We start from the raw sequence: 6848 nt of genomic DNA, 5'->3' as shown, positions 1-6848 counted from the left end.
CTTTGTTCTTACACTTCATTATTAGCATTCTTAATCAAGAATCAAACTACTAAAGGTAGTTATAAGCCTACTGAATTATAACATCAAGAATCAAACCACTAAAGGTAGTTATAAGCCTACTGAATTATAACAACAAATATGATCATTACATAATGTCAATTGTGAAGCTAAATTATTGTCAGTTTTACAACACAAAATATTAGAGACTTTCACAAACGTTTCCATTGCGTTGCGCCGACATAAGAGTTGCTACAATTATAATCAATATGAAATATACGGGTAACGATATCGGGCCTGTCAGCGGATGTCAAGAAAAGATACTGCTGAAAAATATCTTAAAGATTGAATTTGACCGCAACCGTCCTAAATCTTGTTAAAACGATGAAAGATCTGTTAAACGAACATTTAAAATGCGAAAAATATTAAAATAGAGACCAATTGATGATGATGATGATGATGATGATCATCATCATCATCATCATCATCATCATCATCATCATCATCATCATCATAATAATAATAATAATAATAATAATAATAATAATAATAATAATAATAATAATAATAATATTGTTTGTTCTCTAAGGGGTTTCGAACGGTTAAGTCTATTCCTCCCAAGTGTCGTTTGGGGTTTTCTCAGGTTTTGAAAGGTGCTCTTGATAAGGTGATCTCTAAGCCTAATGACATTTCTAGTTGGGTCTCTTTGTTGGTGTTACCCCTTTGTACCCTTAAAACCTTTCGGCCACGGAGTAGTCGTGAGTCTAGGTCTTCGATAAAGCGTCGGCATCAGGAACAGGATATTTCCCGTGCTATTTGCTCTTGGGGGACAGCGGGTGGAAGTTTACAACTTGTGAGGGAGTATTTGGCAGAGGATTCTCCTATGTTGTCAGTGGTTGATGATGAGGTCCTTGATTTGAAAGTGCGTAATATTAAGCAGTGTCGTAGGAAGATTTGTGATGGCCATTACACCGCTGCAGTTCGTGTTCTTTCTTCATCAGGCGTTGCTCCTTATAATGACGCCACATTGGCGGACTTGCTGTCTAAGCACCCTTCTTCTATAGCTCCATCCTTGCCTAATATGCCGGTTGATCACCCTCACCTCGTTACGACTTCTGCTGTTGTTTTGGGCCAGATTAAAAGTTTTCCTCGGGGCACATCATGTGGTAGGGATGGTTTACGTGCACAACACCTTATGGATTGCTTGAGTGGTGCTGCTGTGGCAGTCTCGGATGAGTTGGTTGGCTCTATTACCGGGGTCGTTAATCTCTTTCTAGCTGGAAGGTGCCCTATGGAATTAGGAGAGTATATAGCTAGTGCTCCCCTCACACCGCTTGTCAAGCCCGGCGGGGGTCTTCGTCCTATAGCTGTGGGTACTGTTTGGCGACGTCTTGTTTCGAAGGTTGGCGCTGCTATGGTTGGCCAGTCTTTGGGAAGTTACTTCGATGGTCTTCAATTTGGTGTTGGGGTTTCGTCAGGTGGCAAGGCTATTCTTCATACTGTGAATCGGTTGATTGAGGATCGTGGCTCTGATGTTGGCCTCTCTATGTTATTAGTTGATTTTCAAAATGCATTCAATCTAGTTGATCGTACGGTCATGTTACGTGAAGTTCGCCGCCTTTGTCCGAGCATTTCTCGGTGGGTTGAATTTTGCTACTCTAATCCAGCCAGATTGTATTATGGGAACCACACTTTATGGTCTTCTCAGGGGGTGCCACAGGGTGATCCCCTTGGTCCGCTGCTTTTTGCTTTGGTCTTACAACCCTTGGTTTCTAAAATCAGAGATAATTTTGAGGTTTGTCTTCAGACGTGGTATTTGGATGATGGCACTATTATTGGGGACACTTTGGTGGTGGGGAAGGTTTTGCATTTGATTATGGAGGATGGGCCTCGTTTTGGGCTACATCTCAACGTTGAAAAAACTGAAATTTTCTGACCTACAGAGGACCCTCGCAGCAGGCAAGTAGGTGTCTTTCCTCCTAATATTGCTCGACCTTTAAATGGTGTTAAGTTGCTTGGGGCCCCCGCAAGTTCCGATCCTGGTTTTTGTAGTGAACTGGTGATGCAAAGGGTGACCAAGTCCATTGCGCTTATGGATAAGGTTGCTAAGCTTGATGATCCTCAGTGTGAGTTGTTGTTGCTTAGGGCATGTACGAGAGTTTCTAAACTCTACTTTACCTTGCGTACTTGTCCTCCTAGTATATTTGAGGCGGCTCAACGCGCTTTCGATGGAGCCCTTCGATCTTCCTTGGAGCGTATTGTTACTGCTTCAGGGCCTGGGTTTGGTGATTGGCAGTGGCGGCTTGCCACCTTGCCATTTGCATTTGGAGGGCTTGGTGTTTTTTCTGCGGGAGATGTTCGTCATTATGCTTTTCTGGCTTCTCGATTACAGTCCGCTGGGTTGCAGACCAAGCTCCTACGTCATGCGGGTATTGTTGGTCTTGGTCGTGCTTTTGAAGATGCATTTGGGTCTGTTTAATAAAACGGTTGGGTTTGATATTTTAGGTAATCCGAGTGAGGTCGCTGCCCCAATACTCATGAAGAAATTGGCAGATGTTTATTTCACAAAGGTTACCGCTTCTGCAGAATCCTCTTTTTCGTTATCTCCCCGACAATCGGCCTTATGGAAATCACAGCAGGGTGATCACACCTCTGATTGGCTAAGGGCAGTCCCTATTTTGGGGTTGGGTCAGACGATGAACGCAAAGACTTGCCGATGTGTGTTGTGCTACCGGTTGGGTGTTCCATTGTTCTCTATCTCGACGGCATGCTCTGCCTGTTCAAGGGTTTTTACTGGGGATATTTTTGGGGATCACGCGGTGTCTTGTGCTGGTGTGGTGGGTATTAAGCATCGACATAATGTTGTTCGGGATTCACTTGTTGATGTTTGTTATCGATCTGGGATTTCAGCGAGGAAGGAGGTTGACATTGGGTTGTCTGGAGAGAACGACAGAGCCCTCAGACCTGCAGATGTGTTACTTTATTCCTGGGATTGTGGTCGCGATGTTTGTGTTGACTTGACAGGGTCTTCTCCTTTGACACAGTCTGGGCTTTCTGACTTTGTCCCTGGACGTGCTGTGGTTGATGCGGCTCGTCGGAAGCGGGTCAAGTACGGATCTAGCTGTCAGGCGATTGGTTATGGTTTCATTCCTTTCTCATTTTCTTCCCTTGGAGAATTAGAAATGGAGGTTGTTTCTTTGCTAAAGCGGGTTCAGAAGAGTTCGATGGCTCAAGATATTGGTGCCGGTGCTGCTGCTCATATTTTTACTAGGATAGTTTTTGCTATTGCTAGAGGTGTGGGGGCCCAGATTGTCTCTAGGCTTCCGACTAATTTTTTGTAAGTTTTAAAACTTTTAAGTTTATTATTACAACAACAACAACAACAACAACAACAACAACATCATAATGATGATGATGATGATATATAAACAAAAAACAGATAACATGCACTTAAAGATGCATACCGTGAGGATTAAGAAGTCCAGATTCATCAGCTAAAGAAAAATCGGTGAACTTGAGAAGTCCCAATTAATAAGTCAACTAAAGAGGGATGAACAATTAAAGAAAAGCCCTACAATAACAAACATGCAGTAAAATAAACACAGCATAAAGGTCAACTTACTAATGTTAATGGCTGTTAGAGATTCTCTTCGATATTGGAATCGTGATCTGCTGGTACAACATGGGTCTGTAGAAACGAATACTAAATCGTAAATATGCGCAGCGATTAGTAGAAAATATAGGAAACAAATGAACCTCCACCCCTGATAACCAATCGCAGGAACAACATTTATATAATTACGAGTTACCAATAAACAACTTAAAAAGGCAATATATTATTCAAAATGAATAATAAAGACAATAGAAATTAATAAAAAAATTTGAAATAAAGATCAGATTTGCGTGTGAAATCAAGCAAAGGAACATGAGTTATCAAAGACGCAACTCTTCATAATCAACCCGAAGATATAAGTTATCAAAGACATAACCCTTCATAATCAACCCGAAGATACAATGAATAATGTAATTATCTTTTGAGGGTGTGCGTGCCCAGTTGTTATTGACTATTTGAAATTATATTTTTTTTTCTATACAACACTATAACATATAAAATTAACAATATACTACATCACTACATAAGATATTAATCATCATAGTAATAAACCAATAATAACAACATAACAACTCATAAACAACATCAAGTAAAGCATAAGTAAAACACAAGATATGATACACAAATAATAAAAACCATAACCAACAAATAATTATAAACGAAACAAATTTTAAAACCTTAACAAATGCAGCTGTTTAACACCAGCAAAATCACCTAGTAAAATAAATGATAAAGTAAAAATATCAGTGAAGGACAACAAAGTTTACATAAATAATTAAAAACCATAATCAACAAACAATTACAAACATAAAACATTTCAGTATCTTAACAAATGCAGTAATCTGACAACAGCCAAATCGTATAATACACTCACATTGTAACGATAAATAACCTTATAATAATAATTCGTAAATTTACATAAAAGAAAATTAATAAAAAATAATGAAAACCATACTTGTTAACGAAATGAGGCTACGAACCAAGAACTTCAAAGCAGACGGAAAAGCACAAATTAATAAACCTACAACAATTCAACCAAGGGAATAAAACAATCAATAAACTTCCCATGGAGTACAAAATCGACCAATTACTAACCTATAACACATTAATCAAACAAAAAAAAAAAAACTCAGAATCGAAACATCGGGAAGCATCGTACCTTTTAATGGGAGCTTTGGGTAGTCTTTGATATGGCAGCAATAAGACATAAATCACATAGGTTCAACTAAGTGGGTAAAATCAAGCAAGAGAATAAGGATCGCAATGGTTGTAAACTGTAAGTTGTCTCGCCAAAGTACGAAATCATTTTAACTCATTTCTTGACCAAACTCCTACAATTTGACATCACGGCCTTTTTTATTAACCTTCTATTAAGAGGTAACATTCTTTTTTGTTCGGGGTTGTGAGCATCGTCAGACACAATCGTTAATACAAATGTGTTGTGACTAAAGAAGACCACTTAAAAATCGCTTTGCCAATCTTTGTAGTCCTCTTTCTGGCTCAGACACATGCATAAACCAAGCAAATGTTAAGGAATCGCCATGGCTGCAATATGAAGATTGCCCTGCCAAGATAGGAAAACATTTAATCAGTTTGGTTACACCACGTGCAATATGTTTCCCATCACAGCCTAGTTCTTTATAGTATATAAAATAGATAAGTCTACGAAAACAGCAACTAAACAGTAATCGCGGCAGCCGAAAATACCCTTTAATCAATATAATAATAGTATGAACAGTAAACCCATAGGTTCTATTGATATATTTATAATTAATTATATCAGTAAACAGGTCACGATGGCTGCTATCTATATGTTGCCACACCAACATATGATCAGAAAATAGGTCACAAGGCTGCAATCCAAATATTGCCACGCCAAGATGTGATCCTTTTTTACATTGTAAGGCTCAACTTATAAGGGTTTCTATCGTTCTGCAAGTAAACAACATATGTTATTTTAACAACATTAAGCTGCAACAGCATATTAATAATAACAGTGGAATATACATGCCAAATAACACTGATAAAGTAACACAAAAAGTCAAATACAATTATCAACATCAAGGAAACATACATACATTTGAAAATAAATATAACTATTTTAGCAAATCTACAAATCACATTCCAAAACCACATTTTTATGACAGAAAAGCTTAAATGTACAAAAGAACTTCACAAATGGAAGACGGTCTTACCAGCTGAAGCAATAATCCGATAAGAACTAAAAAAGCTAGAAGAAATCCCAACAACAAACGATGCAATAGCCTAATTCCATAGCAATCGTTTGACATAATCAAGGATTTAACACAACAATAACCAAAATATACCTGAATTCAGTAACAACTAAAAGCAGCTGATGTTCTTTGTCGTTGTTGTTGTCATCACCGTTATCAAAGCGAAATCCATCATTGTAATCCATCAATTGCTCGCCTTAATATGTATTTATAATTAATAATTATTATAAACATATAATAAAGGTTTAAAGAAGTATTGCAACAAAAAAAATTAATATAAAAATATAACATAAGCACAATAAATCCAAAATAAAAAACAAACTGTAGATGATCAATTAACCCTAATTTGTTTCTTCAAGAACATCATGTAGATCAACAGTGTCTCACAATCGATGCAACACCGCCAAGGTAACCTTAATTAAGAGAGACTGCGGTGGAGATGACGGCGATGATTGGTGACGGTGGTGACGGTGATTCGTGGTTGTGGCGGCGATGGTCGTGGCGGTGCCCAAAAAAATTGCCAAAATCGTTGAGTAGTAAAGGGGGTTAGTTGGATTGGGATTTGGGGTGAGTTGGTGGCTTTAAATACCGATGGTGTAAATTTACTAAATTACCCTTTTTACTGTTCATCATTTTCATAAGTATTACGATATGTAAATTAAGTTAAAAGTGACATATAAAAGTGGTATTGGTAAACTAAACTAAGCACCAGTCAACCATTGTGACTACAAAAGTCGTACACAAAACAACCAATTAAACGATCATTGAAACTATCAAAACTCCCAAGACTTAAACGCATCTTCATACAGAAGAAACGTCAATAAATTGAATGCTTTGAAATAATTAAAGACGAGGACTTGTTGAAATCTGATGAGTTTGGATCCGGCACTAAACTATGAGAAATCGGAGTATCCACCAACCATACTCCCTACCGAACGTCTAAGCACAAAGTAGGGCGAACACTCGATTTCGAAGACAACAAACTAACAAGCGTATCGAGGAAG

At 38.1% G+C, this 6848-nt stretch overlaps 1 long non-coding RNA gene across 3 annotated transcripts; it reads right to left on the bottom strand.

The window, feature by feature from the left end:
- Window positions 1-4410: 4410 nt before the first annotated feature.
- LOC139873524 (uncharacterized) lies at window positions 4411-6386 on the bottom strand. 3 transcript variants are annotated; one of them, XR_011767372.1, is made up of 4 exons: window positions 6185-6386; window positions 5938-6040; window positions 4770-5174; window positions 4411-4631 (listed from the first exon to the last, which is right to left on the bottom strand). It is a non-coding gene; the product is annotated as an uncharacterized lncRNA (long non-coding RNA). The 3 variants fall into 3 exon arrangements; XR_011767371.1 differs by having other exon boundaries at window positions 5806-6386; XR_011767370.1 differs by having other exon boundaries at window positions 4412-4631; window positions 5938-6386.
- Window positions 6387-6848: the final 462 nt, after the last annotated feature.

Source organism: Rutidosis leptorrhynchoides, chromosome 1 (assembly GCF_046630445.1).
Source record: "Rutidosis leptorrhynchoides isolate AG116_Rl617_1_P2 chromosome 1, CSIRO_AGI_Rlap_v1, whole genome shotgun sequence".
Taxonomy (NCBI): Eukaryota; Viridiplantae; Streptophyta; class Magnoliopsida; order Asterales; family Asteraceae; genus Rutidosis; species Rutidosis leptorrhynchoides.
The sequence above is the reverse complement of the archived record's forward strand: the minus strand, read 5'-3'. Positions and strand labels throughout refer to the sequence as shown.